Below are 25,708 nucleotides of genomic sequence, written 5' to 3'. Positions count from 1 at the left end.
CAGCCATACTGGCTTTGGCTTTACCCGGGGACTCAGAATCCGAGTGAGTCGCACTCGAGAAAAGGAGTCCCTGCACCTCACAAGTTCCTTGCTCCGCAAGGAACCATGTGGCCTACGTAAGCTTGTGTGTGAAGGAAGAAGTGTGACCCGTCCTAGGCAGTTGACCTGGAGTTCCAGAAGGAACTCTGGGTTAGGACGTTCCCAATACCACCTCGTCAGGGTATGGGGGACGCGACAGTATTGACTCAATACTCGGAACACAAGGAAGCATGGTTTACCTGCAGAGGTTCGAGGTCAGCTATGCAGAGACCAGGATGCTGCTTCCACGTAGAGGGGATGATGAAGAAAGAAGTAAGGGCCAGACATACTTCTTTCGTTCATGCAGACTAAAACCTGATAACAATGCCCTCAACCTTCTGCTACCTGTCCAAAAGGGAGCCTGAGGTTAGACCAGCTGTTGTGTAGCCACCACAGAGCGATAGAAAACGTATCGAGACTCCTGTGGGTCACGCCCTGCAGGAAGCGGGCTGCGAAGGTCATCAGACGCTTCCAGACTCCAGCTTGTAGCACCTGCGTCACAGAGTAGTATTACTCGAAGGCGAGGGACGTTGCGATGTATCCAACATCGTGCTGTAGGGCGACGTGACGGGGGAGGGTCTGAAGACAGGTCGAGATGAATGTCCTTGAGTCCGGGCTGAAGAGGTATACTGGTGACTCTCCCCCCATGTCCTCCTTGTGTTCCCAAATCGGCTGCAACTGAGGCCAAACTGCAGCTGGTCCCAGCGCTAACCTCTCGATTCCTTACTGGCAAGAAAGAGAAGGTCTTGGGACATCAGACACAGAATGGAGACTCGAAATCTTGAATGAATCGGACCGAAGGGTCGGGACCCTCAGATTCTGAGTCTAGCCAACAACTCAGGAGCGAGCCTGAATGTTGCCTTCCCCTCTTCCTTAGAAAGGGGGGAGTAGTAAGAGACCAAGAAGATTGCTTACACACTGGCCGTGGCCAGAGTGAGCAGAAGACCCAAGGCGGAATACAATCCGAGGCCTGTCGTAAAAGGGTCTTGAGAAGATCTCTTAAAGGACTAAAAGTCCGAGCCATGCTCCAAGTTGGAGGTCTTCCTCCGACTAGGGCAGGGACGATCATAGCTTCGCATGAGCGAGGATAGATCCAGCGGGCAGGAAAAAGTTATTCCTTTAAGCCTGAAGGTCAGGGAAAGGCTGAGCGACAGGCTTCATTGCCAAGAGCGGAAAGGAGTTTCCTCCCGCCGAAAGGCAATAAGACCGTTATTGCTGGAGAAGAGGCCTCACGGGAAGAGGTATATCTCCCACGGCACCAACCACCTTAGACTCTTCACTTTGCCTGGGAGACCCCTGTGGATGACTATCGCAGATGACGCGACCTCCGTACCGCGACTGTAGCAGGTTGTCTCTTCTAGAGGAGGAAGCGTAGTGTCTCCAGGCATGAAGCCGAAGCGACGCCCCGGTTCGGGAGAGATGTCGCAGTGTGGTTGCTTGAGTAGTCTGCGCCGTGGGAGAAGCTCTCCCGGGAGTTCCGTCAGGGGAAGCAGAGGGTCAAGAAACCGTTCTGCGCATAGTCCCAGTGGAGCTCTCCCATTGAAAGGTTGACAGACAACCTGGTTTTGTTGAGACCCATTGTCCGCAGACAAAAAGGAGAGAAGACGCAGGCGTCGAAGTTGTCCCACCATCACCGGAATGCATCTTGCCAGAGTCTCGGGGTCTGAGACTGGGGGGAAGACTAGCGGAAGCTTGAGGTTCCAAGCTGTCGCGATCAGGTCCCCCAGACCAGCACTTGCTGGTTACCCAAGGTCAAAGACCCCTAGATACACTCTCTCTATGAGGCTCTGCTCGGATAGTCTGAGAGAAACATTCCCCTGCCTGGAATGAGAGAGCCGATGGTGGAATTGAGAGAATCTCAATCATCCCGGTATCTCTACTGCAAGATGTGAAGGTGTGAAAATGCGTCCCCTGCTGGTTAGCATGAAGTCGACACGCAACGGGGCGACTTGGCAGGAGCGGTAGGATCTGAAGAGGGGCCAGACTAAGGCCCTTAAGCCTGCCTGAATGATGGAGAGGTATCCTTCAGGTCTTGACCATAGGCCTGGACCGGAACATGCCCCCCCCCCCTTTCCTTTGACGAGTCCGAGAACCGCATCAAGAATGTGGGGAAAGGACGAGAATATCCACTACCATCAAGAGGCTCCATAGGTCAACACCCATTGCAGGTTTAATAGTTCCGCTGGTCCCATAGGGCCAGGGAGTCCGGTTAAACATTGCCTGAAGCCACCGGAACTTGGAATGCCCCACATGGAACTTATCCTGAGGCGACCGTTCGGACTATAAACGGGTCAATGAGGAAAGAAGAACTAGGAAACGTTCCAAGGTAGGGCTGAAAACTCTGCTTGACTGAGAACAGGTACTGCGACTCTCCTCAGTCTTGCCACAGTCAACCGAAAGGAAGGCTCGGAGGATGTGGTAACAGAATCTGGCGTCCCCAGGTGGTCACCCATCCAAGTACCGACGTTGCTTAACCTCGCTGGACGGACGAGAAGCGGGGTTTCCAACGTGGTAAGGCGGTTGACTCAATATCATGGCCAGATACTCCAGATGTTGAGGCAGAGGAAGAGAAGGCTCCAAGCAAAATACCATGAGCCCACACTCATGGTCAGCATCCGGAAGCTTTTCCCGGCGCTGAAGAAGGTCGAAACCCGAGCCTACCGGAGTTGACCAGCCCTCCAAACAGCAGAGGAGGCGGAAGTCTGCACCTGAGCGGCCAAGAGGAAGGCAGGGAGAGTTCTCTGGGGAAACAAACCTGCTATGCCACGGCGGGATAGCCACACTGCATCATAAGCAGGAATACTTGCAGTTTAGGCTGAATTCGACGAGCACCCTGGAAGATGGATGGAATGGAAACTGAAAGTACCCGTCCTTCCGATCCAGGGTTAAAGGAGTCCTGTCGCCTCGTTACCAGTCTGATCGATTCTGCTGGTCTACGCTGGCCGAAGTTTGTTCGACAAACTTGATCAGGGCTGAGAGGTCGACTATGGACATCCCCTCTCAGATCCTTCCTTACAAGAAAGGATCGACTGAGGGGGCCGGGGGTGAAGCCGTCGATGATCCTAAGGAAGACCTTCGCCTAAGGTATGGATCATTCTGCCCAACCGGGCAACTCTGCTGATGCTATGGCATAGAGGTTCAGAGACACTGAATTCGCTGACAGAGACGGCAGGCGCGATATCCTTGGCTACTCACAGAGATTGTGCGGGAATGGGCATCGGGAAGCTGTCATTCGGATGAGTAACCTTAAGCATCCTCCCAGCAAAAAAACCTGCAATCCTAGAGTTCGTGAACTCCTTTTAGGACTATGCCCCCCCGGGGGAGTCTCCCGTGCCATCTGTTCCTGACAGGAGGAAACTGCAATTGGACACCTTGTCCCAGTTGTCGTAGCCGATAACTTAGGCCGACGTGGTTGAAAGAAAAGGGAGCTGGAGCCCTGCAGAGTCTGGAAGAAAGCGCCTTGGAGGAGTGAAACCGGAAGTCGATTTACTCCGCACAGCAGCTGTCTAAGTCTCTGTCCTTGGGCAAAGACATAACTCTTCTCAAGGATGGAAGGGTGTCTGAGGTCGTTGACCTCCACAGATGAGACACCCGAAGGAAGCCTTCAGTCAGCGCGTCCAGATGGTACAACATCGAGCTTGTCCGCAAGTAGATACTTAACGACGATAGGCCAAGGTGCCTGAGCTCGAGAGGAGGAAAGTACCCTTGATCTTCCTGTAGCTTCCTTGAACCAAACCTCGGGCCGTAACCGAGGAGGGAAAGAACCTGGTAAGCTCCCAGAGGAAGAGGTAAGCAGTCACCCCTTGTCCGATGGAGAAATCTTGAACGGAAAGCCCCCCCGCCAAAAATCCTTCCAGGGCGGGAGAAGGAGAGAGTACTCGTGCAGGAGAGGGGACCCTCGAGACCGACCTCTTGGGAACCAACTTCGCCCTGGGGGAAGTCACCACGAAGTCCACTCCTCTCTTTCTCTTCAGCGTAGGAGAGACAGCCGCTGGTTTGTTACCCTGGCCGGCGAGTGCTGGTTTCATAACCCTCATTAACGCCCGTGCCAGCGGACCAAACCATGTCTGCTGCTCCAAGGACACAGAGTCCGAAATCCTCGCTAAGGTGAAAGGGATCGGGCGATCCTTTGGAGTGGACACGACGGTTCCTGCCTGAAAAGAAGGTGGGGAAGAATGCTGTACTGACCTGTCTTCGTCCTGCACTACCAACCTGTGCTTGGATGGAGGTGATCCCGAGTGCCGCCTAGGAGCACGCATCCCTGCTGCCACCACCGGCTGTGGAATTCGCCGCGAACTATGGTCGCGCGAGGGCGAACGGTCGTGCAAAGGCGAATGGTCGCGCGGGCGCACAGGCGAGTGGTCGCGCGGGCGCACAGGCGAGTGGTCACGCGGGCGCGCAGGCGAGCGGTCGCGCGGGCGCGCAGGCGAGCGGTCGCGCGGGCGCGCAGGCGAGCGATCGCGCGGACGCGCAGGCGAGCGATCGCGCGGGCGCGCAGGCGAGCGATCGCGCGGGCGCGCAGGCGAATGGGCGTGAGGGTGGGCAGGTAAATGAACACGTGTTCGAGGCGACGAACGCAAGCAATGGCGTGAAGGCGAGGGATCGTGCTGCCGCGTAGGTGAAGAAGATCGCTGGCGGTAAGCGATGGCGAGCAGCATGTGTAGGTGAATGATCGCGCGCAAGAGGGCGAGCGTTCAGGGTTGTGCGATGAGGAGCAGCATGCGTAAGCGGGCAATCGTGCAGGGTTGTGCGATGGCGAGCAGCATGCGCAGGTGAATGATCTCGTGAAAGGGTGCGATGGTGATCAGCATCCGCATGAGGGCGAGCGTTCAGGGTTGTGCGATGAGGAGCAGCATGCGTAAGCGGGCGATCGTGCAGGGTTGTGCGATGGCGAGCAGCATGCGCAGGTGAATGATCGCGTGAAAGGGTGCGATGGTGATCAGCATCCGCATGAGGGCGAGCGTTCAGGGTTGTGCGATGAGGAGCAGCATGCGTAAGCGGGCGATCGTGCAGGGTTGTGCGATGGCGAGCAGCATGCGCAGGTGAATGATCGCGTGAAAGGGTGCGATGGTGATCAGCATCCGCAGGAGGGCGATCGTTCAGGGTTAAGCGATGAGGAGCAGCATGCGTAAGCGGGCGATCATGCAGGGTCGTGCGATCAGCATCCGCAGTTGAGGGTTGCGCGATGGCGATCAGCATCCGCAGTTGAGCGTCGCGCGATGGCGATCAGCATCCGCAGTTGAGGGTCGCGCGATGGCGATCAGCATCCGCAGTTGAGGGTCGCGCGATGGCAATCAGCATCCGCAGTTGAGGGTCGCGCGATGGCGATCAGCATCCGCAGTTGAGGGTCGCGCGATGGCGATCAGCATCCGCAGGTGAGCTAGTAGCTGGCGAACCATGTTCCTTCAGAAATGTTGGAGAACGTTGGCGTGCCAGCTGTAACACACGTGGGCGATCCGGAGATCGCTGGCGAGCTGATGATCGCTGACGAGCTGACGATCGCTGGCGAGCTGATGATCGCTGACGAGCTGATGATCGCTGACGAGCTGATGATCGCTGACGAGCAGAAGGCTACGCGTGGAAGCCTGCGCAAAGAAGAAGAGTCCTTGACCCCGACCTGAACCGAAGTTCTAGATCGCGAGGGCGAACGTGGGCGCACAGGGCACGTAACAGGAACCGCAGGGAAGATCATCTTGAAAGCGCTGACGAACAGGAGAGCGCTGATGAGCAGAAGGGCGCGCAGGGAAACCCTGACACGCAAGGGAAGAACCCCCGTGGGGGCAACCCTTTGCCCCGAAGGGATCGTTGTCCGCCGGGAGACTGATGTCCGTCGGAAGACCGCTGTCCGTCGGGCAGACCGTTGTCCGTCGGGAAGACCGTTGCCCGTCGGAAGACGAGATCAGACTGCTGTCCATCTGCACCAAGGCGGAAGATCGAGAAAAAGGAGTTGTAGGCTGCAAACGGAGATCCAAAAGGGCGCCTCAAGCACCCTTATAGGGAGATGAGAGGCCCTTACGACGAGGCGGACGGAGGGCCTTACGGCGAGGGAGGCCAACAGCAACAGAAGAAACCTCCGAAGAGGAGTCTCTATGAATGTACTCTCTCGCGAACGAAAGAGAAACACTTCGTGGAAGAGACTGGTCAGCCAGTGACCTAAAAGGAGCAATCCTCCGAAGAGGAGCTCCTGCAGTTGCCCAGCCCCTTGAGCGAAACTGCAGGTGCGACCGCTCAGCACCAAGAGCATAGTCGCACGAAAAAAAAGGCAAGAGAAGAACCCCCCAAAAGAGGAAAAGCTCAAGCCTGGACAGGAAAAACTTCCCTCGGAAGGAAAGTTATCCGCCCAAGGAGGCAAGCCTCCTGACTGTTCTAAAATGAACTGGAGAGCTGTCCGTCGACACGGGAGTACTACCAGTAGAAGGAGACACGCCCCTGACGACAATACAAGGGGGGAGGCAGCAACAGCCGAATCCCCAGGACTCAACCAGACAGCTCACACCGTTGCTATATTACAGAAACGAAATAGATCGGTAACTGTAAAAAAATAAAACAAATAATATTAGTACACATTCATTCCTCCGGGAAGGCTCCGAAGAGGAATCCCGAGGAAAAGGAACAAGAATTACACAACAGGCACGTGCCCTCACAACCACTTACACTCGCGGAAGGAGAGCTGTAACCAAAACAGAATTATAACAATTATAATTATGTAACTATGTAATTATGTAATTTAAAAATGAATGAACACTAAAGAAAAAACGAAAACCCCGAAAGGAATCGTTCTACAAGGTGAAAAACAAAAAACAACTACAATTAGATTCATAACTAATTGATACAAACGTACGGCGTAGCAACCCCCCACACGGAAAGGAAGCTAGGCTACAAGGGCGTAGTAACACGTAGTAAAAGGGTGAACGACCTCAAGAGAGAGAGAGAGAAAGACATAAGTCAAACCCATAAAATACGCCGTGGTGGCCTAACTGCCGAGGCCTCCACGTAGATATCGTACACTACACACACACATCTGAAAAGGAAACTTACTTATTTCTATACTCAAATATATATACAAACATGAAAACATGTTTACATATATATTGAGTAAAAGAAAAGTAAGCGATTAAGTAAAGACAAAACAGACAATGGCTGCCAAGCGAGGACCAAGACAGAGACGTCTGTCACAGTCCGAGCCAAAAGTGAAAGTGAGTATTCACCTGTGTGTGAGGGGGAGGAGGGGTAGCTAGCTACCACTCCCCTACCCCCCGCTAACTAGCGCGGGGGTAATACACCCTCGTTAAATTCTAATGGCTCGCCATTTCAGCTACGCTAAAAGTAATAACCCTTTGTAAATAGCGTGGTTTGTATTTCGGTTACGGAACAATTAGTATTTAAAACATTTCAGTTTGAAAGAAGAATGAACAAAACGTCAAAATCGATTTACTCTTTCTGCAAAGTGAAACCGTGATTCTCTCTTTCTCTATCGTAACGATAGAGCGCAAACTGCGTATAAATAAACCAAACGTTAGTTCATCTTTGAAACAGCACGAAGACTATTCAAAGAAAATCTTTCATAATTATATCTAATAAAAAATATTCATTTAATAACTCTTACAGAGCAAATGATTTAAACTTAACGAAAATAAAAGTTGAATGGGCTCAACGTTGTTTAACTTCGGTTTCCAAGTTAGGACCGCCTACTCTCGGACTAGGGGAGGAATAGGTAAGGCCGCATATAAACAAAACATGACAAATTCAAAGATAATTTGTATTTTTCCTAACCATACAAACCTTAGCTATTTACAAAGGGTTTACTTTTAGCGCAGCTGAAATGACGAGCCAATAGTTTTTAACGAGGGTTAATTACCCCCGCGCTAGTTAGCGGGGGGTGGGGAAGGGTAGCTTGCTACCCCTCCCCCCTCCACACACCGGTGACTTGCTTCACTTCACTTAGAGGTAGGACTTGACTTGGGGGTCAGGGATGGCGGGCACATATGTGTAAATAGCTAAGGTTTGTATGGTTAGGAAAAATACAAATTATCTTCGAATTTGTCATTTGTTCCGTAACCGAAATACAAACTAATCTATTTACAAAGGGTGACTTACCCCTTAGGAAGGGTGGAAAGTCCCCAGCCTTACTGACTTCGGCTTGCCCGGGGGCTCGATCCCTTAGTGAGCAGCACTAGAGAGAGGGAGCCCCTGTACCTCACAGGTTCCTAGCATCGCTAGGAACGAGTGGCCTACGTAAGTAGTGTGAGGAGGAGAGTGTGACTCGTCCTATGAAGTTGACCTTGAGACCTTCAGATAGGAATTCTAGGATAGGACGTTCCCCATACCACCTCGTCAGGGTATGGGAGACGCAACAGTATTAAGCTTAATACTAGGAGCACAAAGAAGCATGGGTTACCTGCAGAGGTCGAGGTCAGCTATGCGAGGACCAGGATGCTGCTTCCCCAAGAGAGGGGAGAATGAAGAAAGAAGTAAGGGTCAGACATACTCTTTCATTCACACAGACTAAGACCGGGTAACAACGCCCTCAACCTACTGCTACTTGTCCAAAAAGGAGCCTGAGGTTAGACCAGCTGTTGTGCAGCCACCACAGGGCCGATAGAGAACGTATCGAGGCTCTTGTGGGTCACGTCTTGCAGGTAGTGGGCTGTGAAGGTCGTTTGACGCTTCCAGACCCCCGCTTGAAGTACCTGCGTCACAGAGAAGTTTCTCTTGAAGGCCAGGGATGTAGCAATACCCCTGACATCGTGGGCCCGAGGGCGACGTGACGGAGGAGGGTCAGGATTCAGGGCATGGTGGATAACCCTTCGAATCCAAGCAGAGATGGTGTTCCTTGTGACCCTCCTCTTTGTCCTGCCTGTGCTCACAAACAAAGCTCGCACATGAGGACGGACTGCAGCCGTTCTCTTCAAGTAGTACCTCAGACACCTCACTGGGCATAGTAGCACCTGGTCTGGGTCGTTTGTTACAGAACGGAGACTCGCGATCCTGAAAGAGTCGAACCGAGGATCCGGCACTCCAGGATTCTGAGTCTTGGCCACAAACTCAGGGACGAACCTGAACGTTACCTCCCCCCATCCCCTTGAATGGGCGATGTCGTACGAGAGACCATGAAGTTCACTAACTCGCTTGGCCGAGGCCAAGGCGAGTAGGAAAGCCGTCTTCCAAGACAGGTGGCGATCGGAGGCCTGGCGTAATGGCTCGAAGGGAGGTCTCTTGAGAGACCTGAGAACTCGAACCACGTTCCAAGGAGGGGGTCTCACTTCCGACTGGGGGCAGGTAAGCTCATAGCTACGTATGAGTAAAGAGAGTTCTAGCGATGAAGAAATATCCACGCCCTTCAATCTGAAGGCCAAGCTTAAGGCTGAGCGATAGCCTTTCACTGCCGAGACAGAAAGGCGCATTTCTTCTCGCAGATACACAAGGAAGTCCGCTATTGCTGGAATAGTGGCATCGAGTGGAGAGATACCCCTTCCACGACACCAACCACAAAAGACTCTCCACTTCGCTTGGTAGACTCCCTCAGAGGACCTTCGCAGGTGCCGAGACATTCTCTCCGCAACCTGTTGCGAAAAGCCTCTCTCCGCGAGGAGACGCTGGATAGTCTCCAGGCGTGAAGCCGAAGCGAAGCTACGGCCCTGTGAGGGACACCGGAGTGGGGTTGTCTGAGAAGCTCGTGTCGTGGAGGAAGCTCCCTTGGGAGTTCCGTCAGGAGTTGCAGAAGGTCTGGAAACCATTCCGCGTGATGCCATAGCGGAGCTACTAGAGTCATGGAACAGTTGACCGATAGTCTGGTCCTGTTGAGCACCCTTCTCATCAGACAGAATGGTGGGAAGGCGTACACGTCGATGTTGTCCCACCGTTGCTGGAAAGCATCTTGCCAGAGTGCCTTGGGGTCCGGGACTGGTGAGCAGTACAGGGGCAGCTTGAAGTTCAAGGCTGTCGCGAACAAGTCCACCGTCGGGGAACCCCACAAAGTCAGGACTTTGTTGGCTATCTGAGGATCCAAAGACCACTCGGTACTCACTATCTGCGAAGCCCTGCTTAGACTGTCGGCGAGCACTTTCCTCTTGCCAGGAATGAAGCGAGCTGATAGTGTTATCGAGTGGGTTTCGGTCCACCTCAGAGTCTCTACTGCAAGATGGGATAGTTGTTGCGAAAAAGTGCCTCCCTGCTTGTTGATATAAGCCACTACCGTGGTGTTGTCGCTCATCACCACCACGGAGTGACCCGCCAGGAACCGTTGGAACTGTTGAAGGGCCAGAAAGACGGCCTTCAATTCTAGCAGGTTGATGTGTAGGCACTTTTCTGATTCTGACCAAAGGCCTGAGGCCCTCTGGTTCAGAACGTGCGCCCCCCACCCTTCTTTTGACGCGTCCGAAAACAGAGTCAATTCCGGGGGAAGGACGAGAAGACTCACTCCCTTTCGCAGGTTCTCGTCGGCCAGCCACCACCGCAAGTCCGTCTGTTCCAGAGACCCCATTGGGATCAGAGTGTCCGGGGAATCGGATCCTTGATTCCACCGGGACTTGAGCCGCCATTGAAGGGATCTCATCCTGAGGCGGCTGTTTGGAACCAAACGGGCCAGGGAGGATAGGTGGCCCAAGAGACGCAACCACGATTGGGCGGGGAGTTCTTTTAGCCTGAGGAAAGGTTCCGCCACCCTCCTCAGCCTTGCTATCCGGTCGTCTGATGGAAAGGCTTTGTGGAGATTGGTGTCTATTAGCATGCCTAGATAAACCAGTCGTTGGGACGGCTGCAGAGAGGACTTCTCGAGGTTTACCACGATCCCCAGATCCTGGCAAAGATCTAGAAGCCTGTCTCGGTGTCGAAGAAGGGTCGACTCCGAGTCTGCTAGGATCAGCCAATCGTCTAGGTAACGAAGGAGACGAATGCCGTTCCTGTGCGCCCAAGTCGAAATCAGGGTGAACACTCTGGTGAACACCTGAGGAGCTGTGGAGAGACCGAAACACAGCACCTTGAACTGGTAGATCTTGTTGTCTAGGCAGAATCTCAGGTACTTCCTGGAAGACGGATGGATTGGGATCTGGAAGTACGCATCCTTTAGATCCAGTGTACACATGAAGTCTTGTGGTCTCACCGCAAGTCTGACCGTGTCTGCTGTCTCCATGCTGAACCGGGTTTGTTTGACAAACCTGTTCAGAGCCGAGAGATCGATGACGGGTCTCCAGCCTCCAGTAGCCTTCTTTACAAGAAAGAGTCGACTGAAGAAGCCTGGAGAGCCGTCCACGACCTCCTGGAGAGCACCCTTCTCGAACATGGTCTTGACTTCGGCCTGAAGGGCCAGCCCCTTTGCCGATCCCATGGCATAGGAGCTCAACGACACTGGATTCGCTGTCAGGGGAGGTTGAGATGACGTGAACGGGACGCGATAACCTTGGCCGATCACTGAGATCGTCCAAGCATCGGCCCCGAGATGTTGCCACCTGCGGACGCAACGCTGAAGGCATCCCCCCACAGGTGGACACGCAGGGGGACTGCCACCCCTAGGGCTTGCGGCCGCGGCCGCCACCCCTAGAAGTCTTGCCTCCCCTGGAGGACTTACCACCCCTCTTGACCTTGGCTGGAAAGGGCTGGGGCTTAGACACCACTTTCTTAGCTGCCGGTGCCTGTTTTGGAGCCTTACGAGGCTGTTGCTGCTGTTGTGGCGGGGCTGGAGGCTTATAGGGCCGAGTTGTAAGGGCCCTGTGGAGGAGGGAGTCCGTGCTGGATTTCCTCCACCTCTCAGCCGTTCGCTCCAAGTCTTGAGGCTCAAACAGGCTCTCCCCCAGGAGGGAGGCATGTCGGAGCCTACACACATCTACGGCGGGGACCTTCGGATGGAATCTCTTGGACACAGCATCGCGACGCTTCAACACCGAGTTGGCCCACAGGGTGGTAACCTGGTGCGCCAAGAACTCGATGGAGCGGGTGCCCGAGAGCAAGAAGGTCTCTAGGGCCTTCCTATTGGTCTCCTTGGACAAGTCCTCAGATCGCAATAGGATGCCCAGAGATCCTAACCAGAAGTCCAGCCACGAAGTGGCCTGCATGGCACACTTAGCGACCTTCTCGTGGTTAAGGATCTCTGCCGCCGAGAACGACACCTGCCGGGCAGAGAGTTTCTCCAAGGGAACTCCCTTCGCCAGCTCCTCCACAGAGTGATGGAGAGGAAGAGCGAGGTTGTGCTCACCCAGGATCTCGAAATACCTCCTCTGCTGAAGGCGAGGAGGAGGGATGAGTTTGTTCCCGGCAGTGGAACGACTGGAGGAGGCAAGAAGTGCGAGCTGAGCATTGGCCCTAGCTCTGGCACTCTTCAGCCCCCGAGACCAGGGCAGAGCTGCACTGATCTTAGGGGCCTTCCGAACGTCAAACACTTCATCCAGAATCGTGTCTTTGCCTTCACGGGGGGGATGACTGGATCCGTAAGACTGTTAAGTTGCCTTATCAGGCTTAGGACCTGCCAGAAGGCATGTTCGGACTCTTGCTGTTCTCCTCCCTGCGGGCTGGCAGCTAAGTCTCCTGCCCCAGGAATCTCTTCCTGGGGTGATACGTGGACATTCCCCTGGGTAGTCGTGGGTTCCTGTCGAATCCTTGCAGAGGATTTAGGGATGGTCTTGGAATCCTTGGGTTCCCTCCTAGGAGGGATACAGGATCCCAACAACGAGGTTCGAGGGGCCCCTTCCTCACGAGACGATTCTCCTGCCTGAAGCGAAGTCTCCCCTCCTGGTGCCGAGGGGAAGACTACCGGCCCACTGGACTCACCTGAGGACGGAAAGGCCTCGTCCACGGGAGAAGGAGAGAGTACTCGTGCAGGAGAGGGGACCCTTGAGACCGACCTCTTGGGAACCAACTTCGCCCTGGGGGAAGTCACCACGAAGTCCACTCCTCTCTTTCTCTTCAGCGTAGGAGAGACAGCCGCTGGTTTGTTACCCTGGCCGGCGAGTGCTGGTTTCATAACCCTCACTAACGCCCGTGCCAGCGGACCAAACCAAGTCTGCTGCTCAAAGGACACAGAGTCCGAAATCCTCGCTAAGGTGAAAGGGATCGGGCGATCCTTTGGAGTGGACACGACGGTACCTGCCTGAAAAGAAGGTGGGGAAGAATGCTGTAATGACCTGTCCTCGTCCTGCAATACCAACCTGTGCTTGGATGGAGGTGATCCCGAGTGCCGCCTAGGAGCACGCGTCCCTGCTGCTACCACCGGCTGTGGAATTCGCCGCGAACTATGGTCGCGCGAGGGTGAACGGTCGCGCAAAGGCGAATGGTTGCGCAGGTGATCGCGCGGCCGCACAGGCGAGCGGTCGCGCGGGCGCGCAGGCGAGCGGTCGCGCGGGCGCGCAGGTGAGTGGGCGTGAGGGTGGGCAGGTAAATGAACACGTGTCCGAGGCGACGAACGCAAGCGATGGCGCGACGGCGAGGGATCGTGCTGCCGCGTAGGTGAAGAAGATCGCTGGCGATAATGACCACGTGATGGTAAGCGATGGCGAGCAGCATGTGTAGGTGAATGATCGCGCGCAAGAGGGCGGTCGTTCAGGGTTGCGCGATGAGGAGCAGCATGCGTAAGTGGGCGATCGTGCAGGGTTGTGCGATGGCGAGCAGCATGCGCAGGTGAATGATCGCGTGAAAGGGTGCGATGGTGATCAGCATCCGCAGGAGGGCGATCGTTCAGGGTTGTGCGATGAGGAGCAGCATGCGTAAGCGGGCGATCGTGCAGGGTTGTGCGATGGCGAGCAGCATGCGCAGGTGAATGATCGCGTGAAAGGGTGCGATGGTGATCAGCATCCGCAGGAAGGCGATCGTTCAGGGTTGTGCGATGAGGAGCAGCATGCGTAAGCGGGCGATCGTGCAGGGTTGTGCGATGGCGAGCAGCATGCGCAGGTGAATGATCGCGAGAAAGGGTGCGATGGTGATCAGCATCCGCAGGAGGGCGATCGTTCAGGGTAGTGCGATGAGGAGCAGCATGCGTAAGCGGGCGATCATGCAGGTTCGTGCGATGGCGGGCAGCATGTGAAGGTGATCGCTGGCGAGCTGGTGATCGCTGGCGAGCAGAAGGTCGACGCGTGTCCTGTGAGAGGATAGGTTCACGAGCAGGAACGGGAAGATCGCTGGCGCGTTGGCGAACATGTGTTTCTGACACACGCGCAGCACGATGTTGCGTAGCCACAGGACCAGGTGGATGGTGAGCAGGGAGTTCAGCAGGAACTAAAGGGTGGTCAGAGACCGCAGGGCGATGGTCCTCAAATGAGCGCTGACGCTCGGAAGAGAGCTGACGAGCAGGAGAGCGCTGGCGAGGGGGGCGAACCTCAGGAGAGAGCCGACGAGCAGGTGAGCGTCGGCGAGCAGGAGAGTCTTGGCGAGCAGGAGATCGTCGACGAGCAGGAGATCGCTGGCGAGCAGGAGAGCGCTGGCGAGCAGGAGAGCGCTGGCGAGCAGGAGAGCGCTTGTGCGCTGGCCCTGCTCGCGTAAGGGAAGAATCCCTTAGCCCCGAAGGGACCGTTGCCCGTCGGGTGACGAGTTCTCCAGAAGGCGAAGATCCGGCAGGAGATGGTGAGCGGTCTGCAGAGAGGTTCAAGGAGGGCGGAGCAGTCGGTTGAGGCTGACGAGGAGAGTCCCCCCCGGAGGACGAAGACCCAAAAAGGCGCCTCTTAGTCCCCCTGTAAGGGGAAGGGAGGCCCTTGTGGCGTAGAGGGCGGTGAGCCTTACGGCGGAGGCGGCCTCGGGGGAGATCGTTGGGACCATCGGTCCTCCGAAGGGGAGTCTCCTTCAAAACACTTCCCTCAGAAGGAAGCTGGGCAGCAGTCGAGACCGAAGGACTCACTTCCCCCTTCGAAGGATGCACGGAAGGAGGAGGAGAGCCTAGAGCACCATCACCAGCAACAGCACCTGCGTCGGAAGGCCCAGCCACGTCGGAGGCCTCTGTCACCACGACGTCGACAATAGACAGAGGGTCTACCTCCGCTACCACCGGCGACTGTTTAACAGCGGCCCCCAACGAGACAAGGTCAATAAGAGCGACCCTGGAGGGCAAGCCCTTAAGCCCCAGGGACGACCAAATCTGTAACAAATCATCACTGGATAAAGCATTATTATCAATAACCTCCCCCGGAGGAGGAGGGGGAACCGCCTCGCTATGGGAGGCGACGCCCTCTCCCCCCACCGAAGGTAGGGAAACAGAACAAGGGCCTGCGCTCCCACTCGGACGACTCTCCTTAGGAGGCGGACGAGGGGGAGCTTCGGAGGAGGTTTGGGCGGCGGAAGAAGAGTCCCGAGAACCTTCCTCCTTCAAGGCTAACCCCGGAGGAGAACGGTCTCTCTTGGACTTCTTCTTACGCCGACGGCCAAACCTCTCCCACTGGGAGGCAGACCACTCCCTGCACTCACGGCACATGTTATCCTGGTCGCACCGTCGGCCCCGACATTGAGGGCAGAGGGTGTGAGGATCCGTAATCACGTCCGACATGAAAGTCCCACAAGGACGGCCGGCAACTCCAGGGCATGTCCGCATATTAAATAAAAGAAAATAACTGAAGGTCAACTTCCAACCAATCACACAAGCTGAAAAGAAAAAGAAAAAAATTAAAGGCTGTCACGAAGGCGATGAACAGACACGTCTGATCACCGCCGAGCCAAAAGTGAAGTGGAGCAAGTCACCGGTGTGTGGAGGGGGGAGGGGTAGCAAGCTACCCTTCCCCACCCCCCGCTAACTAGCGCGGGGGTAATTAACCCTCGTTAAAAACTATTGGCTCGTCATTTCAGCTGCGCTAAAAGTAAACCCTTTGTAAATAGCGTGGTTTGTATTTCGGTTACGGAACAAATTAAAATTTATATTGATGTTTAGTATAAATGGAAAGCTAATCGAAGAGGCCTAATAAAGGCGGGTGAGATATAAAATATATAGAGGAAAATCTATAATTAACAACAACAATTTATAACGTGATAAGATAATTGCTAAAAGCCTAAAACACACTTCCGTATTAAGGGAAGGGTCGGCCATTTTGAAAAGTCAAAGAAAGTCCAAAAAAAAACAATACAAAGTAATCAACAATTAAATCTATCCAAAAAAAGAGTTCAATAGTTTAAGTTGAAGATAAAACACCTGCACTGCGAAAGCTCAAACCAAAAGGAAGTACTTCACCAAGACTGTTGAAAAACTCCAAGTTAACAGCGAGTAATGGTACGTCTTGTCGATCAGACCGACAGAGAAGAATTGGAGCTGTTTACATGTATATGCGGTATCTGGCCGATAGTTGGCGCTTGTGGGCACACCCGCAACCTTCATAGCGATCGCTCGCGAATTTTTGTGTTTTTTTGTCGAGCCGCCGGAGGCGTCAGCTATTATATATTCACCGGCTAAGTTAAATATTTAAAATTTTGTTTTTACAACAAAAACGTTGAGCGCACTGACGTCCAGCACTGGCCTCCAACCTCCTGTATGCTTTGGGACTAGGAAGAGACGGTTGTAAAATCCCGGTGATTGAAGGTCCGAGACTTTCACCACCGCTCCCTTCTCTAGCAACTGAGAAACCTGCTGATGTAGAGCTTGTCTCCTTGACTCCTCTCGATACCTGGGAGAGAGGTCTAAAGGAACTGTTACTAGAGGAGGTCTGCGTACAAAAGGTATTTTGTACCCCTCCTTGAGCAACAACACAGACTCTCGGTCTGCACCCCTCTTCTCCCAGGCCTGCCAGAAGTTGTTCAGTCTGGCCCCTACCGCTGTCTGAGGACGTGGGCAGTCAGACTCTGCCACGGGAGGACTTGGATCCTCTCCTCTTGCCTCTCTTACTGTCGGCACGAGCGCCTCCCCTACTGGGGGCTCTGCCACGAAAGGGCGGGATAAACCTCGTCGCTGGGGTATCAATCTTGGGTCTTACGACATAAGACGATGAAGGAGCACCCTTACGAGCAGACGTAGCCATCAGGTCGTGGGTATCCTTCTGCACCAGCGAAGCCGCAATATCCTTGATCAACTGCTGAGGAAACAAGGCAGATGACAAAGGGGCAAAGAGGAGCTCCGACCTTTGACAGGGAGTTACTCCTGCCGAAAGGAACGAGCAAAGAGTCTCCCTCTTCTTCAGGACTCCAGCCGTAAAGGTAGCGGCGAGCTCATTGGAGCCATCACGGATGGCTTTGTCCATGCAGGACATAATAAGCACGGAAACATCCTGGTCGGCCGACGAGATCTTCCTGCTTAAGGCTCCTAGCGACCAATCTAAGAAGTTAAAAACTTCGAAGGCCCTGTAAACCCCTTTAAGGAGATGGTCAAGGTCCGAGGAGGACCAATAAACTTTAGAGCGTCTCATGGCCAGGCGACGGGGAGAGTCTATGAGGCTTGAGAAGTCTCCCTGGGCAGAGGCAGGAACTCCCAAGCCGAGAACTTCTCCCGTGTCATACCAGACGCTCGCTCTAGAAGCCAGTTTAAAAGGAGGGAAAGCAAAGGCAGTCTTCCCCAAACTCCTCCTGGTGATCAACCAGTCGCCTAGCAAACGCAAAGCCCTCTTAGAAGAGCGAGAGAGCACTAGCTTAGTAAACGAAGGCTTGGAAGCAGCTAGGCCTAGCGCAAACTCTGACGGAGGCGAACGAGGAGCATAAGGTACAAAATGGTCTGGAAAAAGATCCTTAAAAATCAACATGATTTTCTTAAAGTCCATAGAGGGCTGAGCAGCTTTAGGCTCTTCTCCATCTGACAAACTGCCCAAAGGAATATCAGTAGGCGGAGGATCAGCAACTTCCTCATCTGAAGGAACCTCGTCCGACAATTGTCGAGTCTCATGAAAAGGAGAGACCTGCCGCGGTGGCAACGCTTGACAGGCAATGTCCACAAGCAAAGGAGCAGCAGTAGCAGTCGAGGAAGCGACGTCATGCCACTGCTGAAAGGACTGAAAACCTTGCGACTGACCAACAACAACAACAGGAGTTGATGGACGCTCGACATCACGTCGGAACTGCATTGACTGCCTAGACTGAGCAGTCAAAACAACCTTTGACTGCGGTGCTTGACGCTCAACGTCAAGTCGAGGCAACTGAGCTGGTTGGCGAACGTCCTGAACGTCAACACGAGACTGCGGCAGCGGCTGAACATCAACACGAGGCTGCGGCAGCGGCTGAAAGTCAACGCGGGACTGCAGCGAGTGAGGATCCATGTCACGTGACTGACGTGACAAACTACCGACATCACGTTTCATAACGTCAAAAGGACGAGTAAAAGCTCGTTTGGGCGGCTGACGGCCAGAGTCTCGATCAGCGTAACGGCGAGGATCATCGTGAACCTGCTCAACGGTATACTCCTCCATAAGGGAGGCAAGCTTAGTCTGCATATCCTGCAGGACAACCCATTTAGGATCAACGGGAGTCGGGACGGGCCGAGACGATGGTAACGTCTGTGTCGGCAATACATTGCCTTTACTGAGACTCTTGGAGCCCGTGTTACGCTTACGTTTAATAGGCGAAACAGTCTTCCGACGACTGCAAAGGGTCAGAGCTGTCCCAATGGCTACAGCCAGGACGCTGGACCTGTCCTGAAGGGACTGACTTCCGCTTCAAGGGTCTAGAAACCTTGCTCCAAGGTTTCTTTTGCGAAAAGCCTTCGGATGACGAGGAGAACACAGCCTCGCTCGTCTTATGGTAAGGGCGATCTTGACGAGAAACGCCCGATACCAAAGAGGGAACGTCTGTACGTTGGTTAAAGCCTCTCGTCCCCTTAAGTCCTACGACATTACTTCTCCCTGGTGCAGGGGAGCCTGAAAGAGGTCTCGGACTAGGGGAGCGACAAGCACGAACAGACGAACCCTCGGTCGCAACACTAACAACACTTTGCGCACTAATCACTTTGTCACTACGATTTTCTGATTTGCCACTCTGACACTTTAATAACTTCACATCTGACATGAGTTGGTTACGGTCCGAAGCTAAGGATTCAACTTTCTCGCCTAAAGCTTGAATCGCAAGAAACATATCCCGCATGGACGGTTCATGAGTGCTAGTAGAGGGTTCAGGAACAACTACTACAGGGGAAGGATTAGGTTCAGGGGCATGGGAGGAGGAAAATTCCAATGACCTAGAGGAGCTTCTCCTCACCCTATCTCTCTCCAGCTTACGAGAATATTTATCAAATTCAAGCCAGTCGAATTCCGACAAGACCACGCACTCATCACACCGATCTCCTAATTGACAGGTTTTACCCCCAGCAATTAGAACAAACAGTATGTGGGTCGAGAGAGGCCTTGGGAAGACGTTTGTTACAATCCCTAGCATTACATTTGCGAAATTTAGGTCCAGGGATAGGAGAAGGGTCAGCCATATTGAACAATCAGAGAAAAATCCAAAACAAATCCAGTCATCAACAATAAACACTAGCCAAAAAAGGGTTCAAGAGTTTTAATTGAAGAGAAAAACACCCGTCACAGCGAAAGCTCAAAACAACCAAAATAAAGTACTTCACCAAAAATGACGAAAACTCAAGGTCAACAGCGAGCGGAATCAACTTGTCGATAAGACCGACAGAGAAGAACTGGAGCTGTTTACAAGTATAGCCTATGCGGTATCTGGCCGATAGTCGGCGCTGGTGGGCACACCCACAACCTTCATGGCGATCGCTCGCGAGTTTTTGTGTTTCTGTCGAGCCGTCCGAGACGTCAGCTATTATATATTCACCGGCTAAGTTTAATATTTAAAAATAAACATTTCAAAACTGAAAATATTGTATTTTTCAAATTATAGACATTTTCTTATTGAAAATATTGTATTTTTTCAATTAGAGACATTTTAAAATTGAAAATATTGTATTTTCCCAATTATAGACGTTTAAATTCCAGAAGTTACAACTGGAAAGCCAGATTTAAAAAGGGAAACAAATACACGAATACCACCAGATCTAAGGTTTCCCACCTAACCTAACCCAGGCGTCGTATTCTTACTAACTCGTCTACATCCCACATTAGACCACCGTACCCCTAGCATACCCAAAGACTTAAACTCAACTCTGTGTTTGTTTTCTAACTGGCTTTACTCCCAAAACTGTTTTTCTAGGTGCATTTCCAAATTTTACTAGTCCATAACAATTGAAAAAATTAATATATCTTAGTAGGGCTGGGAGGAACGTAGAGAATAGAGGTCCCCTTTTTGTTTTGTTTCATTTGTTGATGTCGGCTACCCCCCAAAAAAAGGGGGAAGTACCTTGGTATATGTATGTATGTATGTAGTAGGGGTATATTCAATTATGTTGATAAAGATTATGCTTCAGTCAAGTAAAACAGGATTTTCTCGTCCTATCATAGGTTACAGCAATCTAACCAGTTAATATATGCTACTAAAATTTCTAGCAAAACTGGAATTCACTACAACGAATAGCATTTTTCTCAGTATGCCTAATGGGGGCTTTGACATAACTTATGTATCGATCGACTAAAATGTAAAAACTATTTCATTGACAGACTGATTGTGGGTTACTGCACCTGCTTTTGGTAGCATTTTGATTTTTGTACGACATACTCATCAGCTGGCTTCTTTAAATGATTGAGAACTTTCAAGTACAGTATTTATACACAAGTTCCCAGATGTTGTTTTATAAGGGTATCTTTGTTCCCCTCTGCTACCATTTCAGTATGAATATCATCGCAAGAAAACATCTTCCACAGGGGAGTTTGATCTTTTTCAAAATATTAGTGTAATTTCCCCTATTTCAGTAAATGATCAAGCTTAAACCACTCTCTGTTCAGTATTATGTATAGTATAGCTATTATTGTACATCTGAAAGTGAAAAATCTTCCAGAAATAACGAACCACAACTGGCATAGGCAGCTCATGGATGTATCGCTTGATAGCAGAGAACTAAGGGGGTAATGTTATTTGTGAGAGAAGCAAGCCACAGCGGGGCAAATACCATTTGAGGATGTGATGTGATTCATAGATAATTATTATACTTTAATATCATACCACTTAGAAAACCATACATTTTTCCAACTGTTATATTGTGTTTTCTATTCATTACTAATCATTATTATTACTATAAATAACAAGGTTTTGGTGTTTACCTACCCAAAATCCTGGTTTCCCACTAGGATCACCTATAACTATAATTATAATAGGGGTGTAGGAAAACTTATGAATGGTTGGCTTACCCACAAATTTTCATGTTAAAAAATGAATAAAACACAAGATAACGATTATGAAAATTTATATGGCTCATGTATTTATCTAGAAATTAAATTATTATATACCAATAAATTTTAAAGTACTGTTGACCTAACCTAAACCTAGACTGCATATATATATTTGACTTTATTGATGTTTCATATGTATGATATATCACCAATATTGCTCCATATAGATTACACATATATATAAGACATTAATCAGATAATAAATAGCATATCAATATTTTAAATAGACTATTTACCTACTTACCGAACACATGAAGTTATTACGTAACTAGGCTAGGCTTCAATGATCATCCCCTCATTTCGCAGTTGTACCCAATTATCTTATTTCAATTCCACTTATTAATCTAGGGTTAATCTATTTGATCGTTTTATTAAATGTTTAATAAAATACAGAAGATCAAAATATTGTTATAACGCAAATCACTACAAAAAATCACTAATTAATACAAAACTCGGACTCTGTAATAAGTAAACAGAGTGATGACGTAATATTGCTGAGCATTGTGGGTATTGCATAATCAATTAAGAGGTTGCATTTACCTTCACAACGTTGACTCACTTGTGAAACTATTTCTATTATTAAAAATCATTATTTCTTTCAATAAATTCTATTTGTTTCTCTACACAAGTCTTTAATTTTCTCTTTTTTATAATTTTCATTGAATATTTTTTATCTTATTTATTTCGCCTTCTTAGAGATAGTACTCAAGACCTTGCATTTGGTAATTATATACAGTACATGGCACAGATTCTACATCTCAAGATGATTAAATTCCATGAAATTCAGTCAAAATACAAATTAATTACACTGATGATAGATTACATAATGTGCTTATTTTTTACTGATTATATCATGTATATTACAAGAGACAAACATCTATAATTTAGCTTTTAGAGCTTTCAAATACAATGAACTACAACTACACATCAGAAAGGCTAAATATATTAAGGCTTCTAAAAGGAAACTGAAGACTTTTCTTGTTTTTTTAAGTGGTTAGATAATGTGGATTTGACAATAAACGAGTAATATATGATGTGAAACGCTGAATTCCTTAGAATATGTATAAAATGATTGTGAAGGCCTTGTAGAGAGTGGGATTCCCCTGCAGTATAGGACCAGAAATGCAGACCTTAAAGTAAATGAAAACAGTCATGATTACATGCATTGTAAAAGTTTTTGGAAAAGTCGATTTAAATAGGCATTTCTAATTGCAAGTATGAACATAGCCATACGCTAATCATAATGTAAGCCTATAAGGTTAAACACCCTAATAACTGTTAATTATATCTATGTTGAGTATGAATTTTAATGTTATTTTTCACGATTGCTGAATTAGAAACAGTGAGGAAATGGTAGAAATAAACTAGTGTATGAGAAGTAATGGACAATTATGATTAAAATAAAAGCAAAAATTCTTATTTATTCATTTTTGAAGAAGAAGCCCATATTATTATTTTTTTTCTAAATAGATAAATATCATAATTGGTTTTGTAAAGAAGTTTTTTCTTTATTTTTGTAAAGTAGTTAACCTCATTACTTATTTTTTTTTAGCAAAGAAGAAGTTTTGTTATTGTTTTGCGTAAAGCAGTCAAGCAAAAAGTTATTTTTTTCTGTGTAGACTATGAAACTTGTCTAAAGGACTATCTTTCGTGGATGTTATATAACAAGAGGAATTAACTATTGAATAATGACCATAGAAGAGACAAAGTTTCATCGAGCCATTAGAGGGATATATATGTGGTGTTTTTTTTTTTTCCTTTTGCCGTATTCATATTCTGCAATTATTTTTCTGTATCATTCCTCTTCCTTGATTTATTTTGTATCTGTAATTTATTTATTTTGGGTAATCTTGCTGATAAGACCATGTATCAGACATACTTAGGCTGTGGACGTGTTGCAAATGTATGTAAATGTTTTTGGAAACAATTTGGTTTTATTTATTAATCATATTAATTTATGTATTTCATACCTGTAATTCATTTATTTAGTGAATCTCTCAGATAAGATCATGTATCAGGCCTACCTAAGTAATGGACATGTTGCAAATGCTATATATATAGGTCTGTGGAAACATAATTAATTTTCTCTATTATTCCTATTAATTTGACATTTTTTTTTTTTTTTTTTGACAAACATTTTCGTAGAATCATGTATCAGGTCTACCCAGGCTAGGGACAAGTTGAAAATGCTGTAGGCCTATGTGAAAACTTATGGTAAATTTTCAAATTGTAGTTTTTATTTTAGAAAAAGATTAAATTTAGATATAAAACTATATAATTTCTGTGATTTTTATTTAAGAAAATCATTGAATTTATATCTAAAACTATAATTTTCATATGATTTGAACGTTTCAAAATATTCTCTTCTTTTAGGTAAATATATACGGTTCCACCGGTTAGGTATTTTATATTTACATGATCTTTTCTTTTCAATTGACTTATGCAATGTGGAGCCTTTGTATAGCAGCGGCCAGATCCTCCAATGAGCATCAAATATGGACACCAACTAAACTAAACTCTCCCCCGCTAACCTAACCTACAAGCCGTGTTCCTACCTACTTACCTAATACCCCCCCCCCTCCCCCCTTACATTGCTGTATTCTTAGTCAGCCGTCATCATACATACAAGTGGCCGCGATCATACATACACCCCTGCAACTTTTCCTGGAGACGCTCTGTTGTGTTGTTAAAAAAAAATAGTTTAATTGTTAATCTTCCCATAATAATGGAAGCCGTCATCGTTAATCCCGTCTTTTATGATGACCAATGTTGACGATATAGTTTTATGGAATTTACGGATTTACTAACCTAACCTAAATCATTGTTCTTGCTTAACGGTTAAGGGGTGTTACGCCCTCTTTAACCACCACCTTATCAGTACATATTGATAATTGGTTCTATTGTAATGAAAAATAGGGAAACACTGAAGACTTTTTGTTCTCTTAAGTGTTTTGATAATGTGGATTTGACAAAAAACACTCGCTATGTAGTGTCATATGCAAAATACATGAGAATGGTGATGATAAACTGATTTGTAGGACCTGTAGAAAGTAGGGTTCCCCTATGTGGTAGGACCAGACCTTAAAGTAGGTAAAGTTGCGTAGCCTAACTTTATCTTAGGGTGTCGGATGCATTCCTGATCGGGTTGATAGGTTTTCTTTATAGACTATGGCTAGATTTGTGACAGTGGAATGATATTTCTCCGTATATTTGTTTGGTTTGAACGGATTTGACCTTCCTTTCATTTGGAAAGAAGAAGTTTCAAAGATACCCCTTTGAAGGACAGCGAAATTAGAGGCCCACAGTAGGAGATTGAGGTTTACAGGTGGTGGAATAGACAGGGCACCAGGTCCAAATTAATCTCTAAGGGTTCCCCATTCCCCCTTTGAGTCACTTCTATTCTCTTATCTCTCCAGTGACTTTGTATCACAAAAACACTCTCTATAAACCACCTATGCACTTGACCCTTTTACCCCCAAAGGACGTACTGGTACGTTTCACAAAAGCCATCCCTTTACCCCCATGGACGTACCGTCACGTCCTTGCAAAAAAATGCTATAAATTTTTGTTTTTTTCATATTTTTGATAATTTTTTGAGAAAATTCGGGCATTTTCCAAGAGAATGAGACCAACCTGACCTCTCTATGACAAAAATTAAGGCTGTTAGAGCAATTTAAAAAAAAATACACTGCAAAATGTGCTGGGGAAAAAATAACCCCCTGGGGGTTAAGGGTTGGAAATTTCCAAATAGGCTGGGGGTAAAAGGGGTTAAGATAGATTTATTACTTGTACCATGTACAGAATAAGAAATAGCCAATGGTGATTTACCTTCCTGCGGTGTGAAGTCCTGTTCTTTTATTTTTTTTTATTTTTTTTTTTTTTTTTTTTTTGCGTTGGGAAGATATTCCTGAAGTTTGCTGTAAAATTTACTGAACTAAAAGTAATTTCTGTACATGAAACTGGTTGCCATACGATAATTAACAACCTGTGGTTTTTAATCGTTAAATTTTCAATATACTTACCCGGTGATTATATAGCTGCAACTCTGTTGCCCGACAGACAACTCTACGGTAAAAACTCGCCAGCGATCGCTACACAGGTTGCGGGTGTGCCCAACAGCGCCATCTGTCGTCCAGATACCCAGTACTCAATGTAAACAAAGACTCAATTTTCTCTCTGTCGAGCTATCGACAAGACGTACTTACTCGCTGTTGCTAAACTGGAGTTTTTTCACAACTAATTGGTGAAGTACTTTATTCTAGTTTTGAGCTTTCGCTATGCAGGTGTTTTATCTTCATCTTAAATCTTGAACTCGTTTTGGATAGATTTAATTATGGTGACAAAGAGAGTATGGACTTTCTTTCACTTTTAAATGGCCGACCCTTCCCTTAGACGGAAGTGTGTTTAGGCTTTTAGTAATTATCTTATCACGTTATAGATTTTCCTCTATATATTTTATATCTCTCCGCCTT

General features: G+C 49.0%; 1 long non-coding RNA gene across 1 annotated transcript in view; it reads right to left on the bottom strand.

Moving 5' to 3' along the window:
* LOC137637772 (uncharacterized) overlaps positions 1 to 21,713 on the bottom strand; it is a 102,850-nt gene extending 81,137 nt beyond the window's left edge. Inside the window, exon 1 of the long non-coding RNA XR_011043795.1 lies at positions 21,481 to 21,713. This is a non-coding gene — a long non-coding RNA (uncharacterized lncRNA). The remainder of the gene's footprint in view (positions 1 to 21,480) is intronic.
* Positions 21,714 to 25,708: the final 3,995 nt, after the last annotated feature.

Source organism: Palaemon carinicauda, chromosome 3 (genome assembly GCF_036898095.1).
Source record: "Palaemon carinicauda isolate YSFRI2023 chromosome 3, ASM3689809v2, whole genome shotgun sequence".
In the NCBI taxonomy this organism is placed as follows: Eukaryota; Metazoa; Arthropoda; class Malacostraca; order Decapoda; family Palaemonidae; genus Palaemon; species Palaemon carinicauda.
This window is presented reverse-complemented; position numbering and strand designations above follow the sequence as displayed.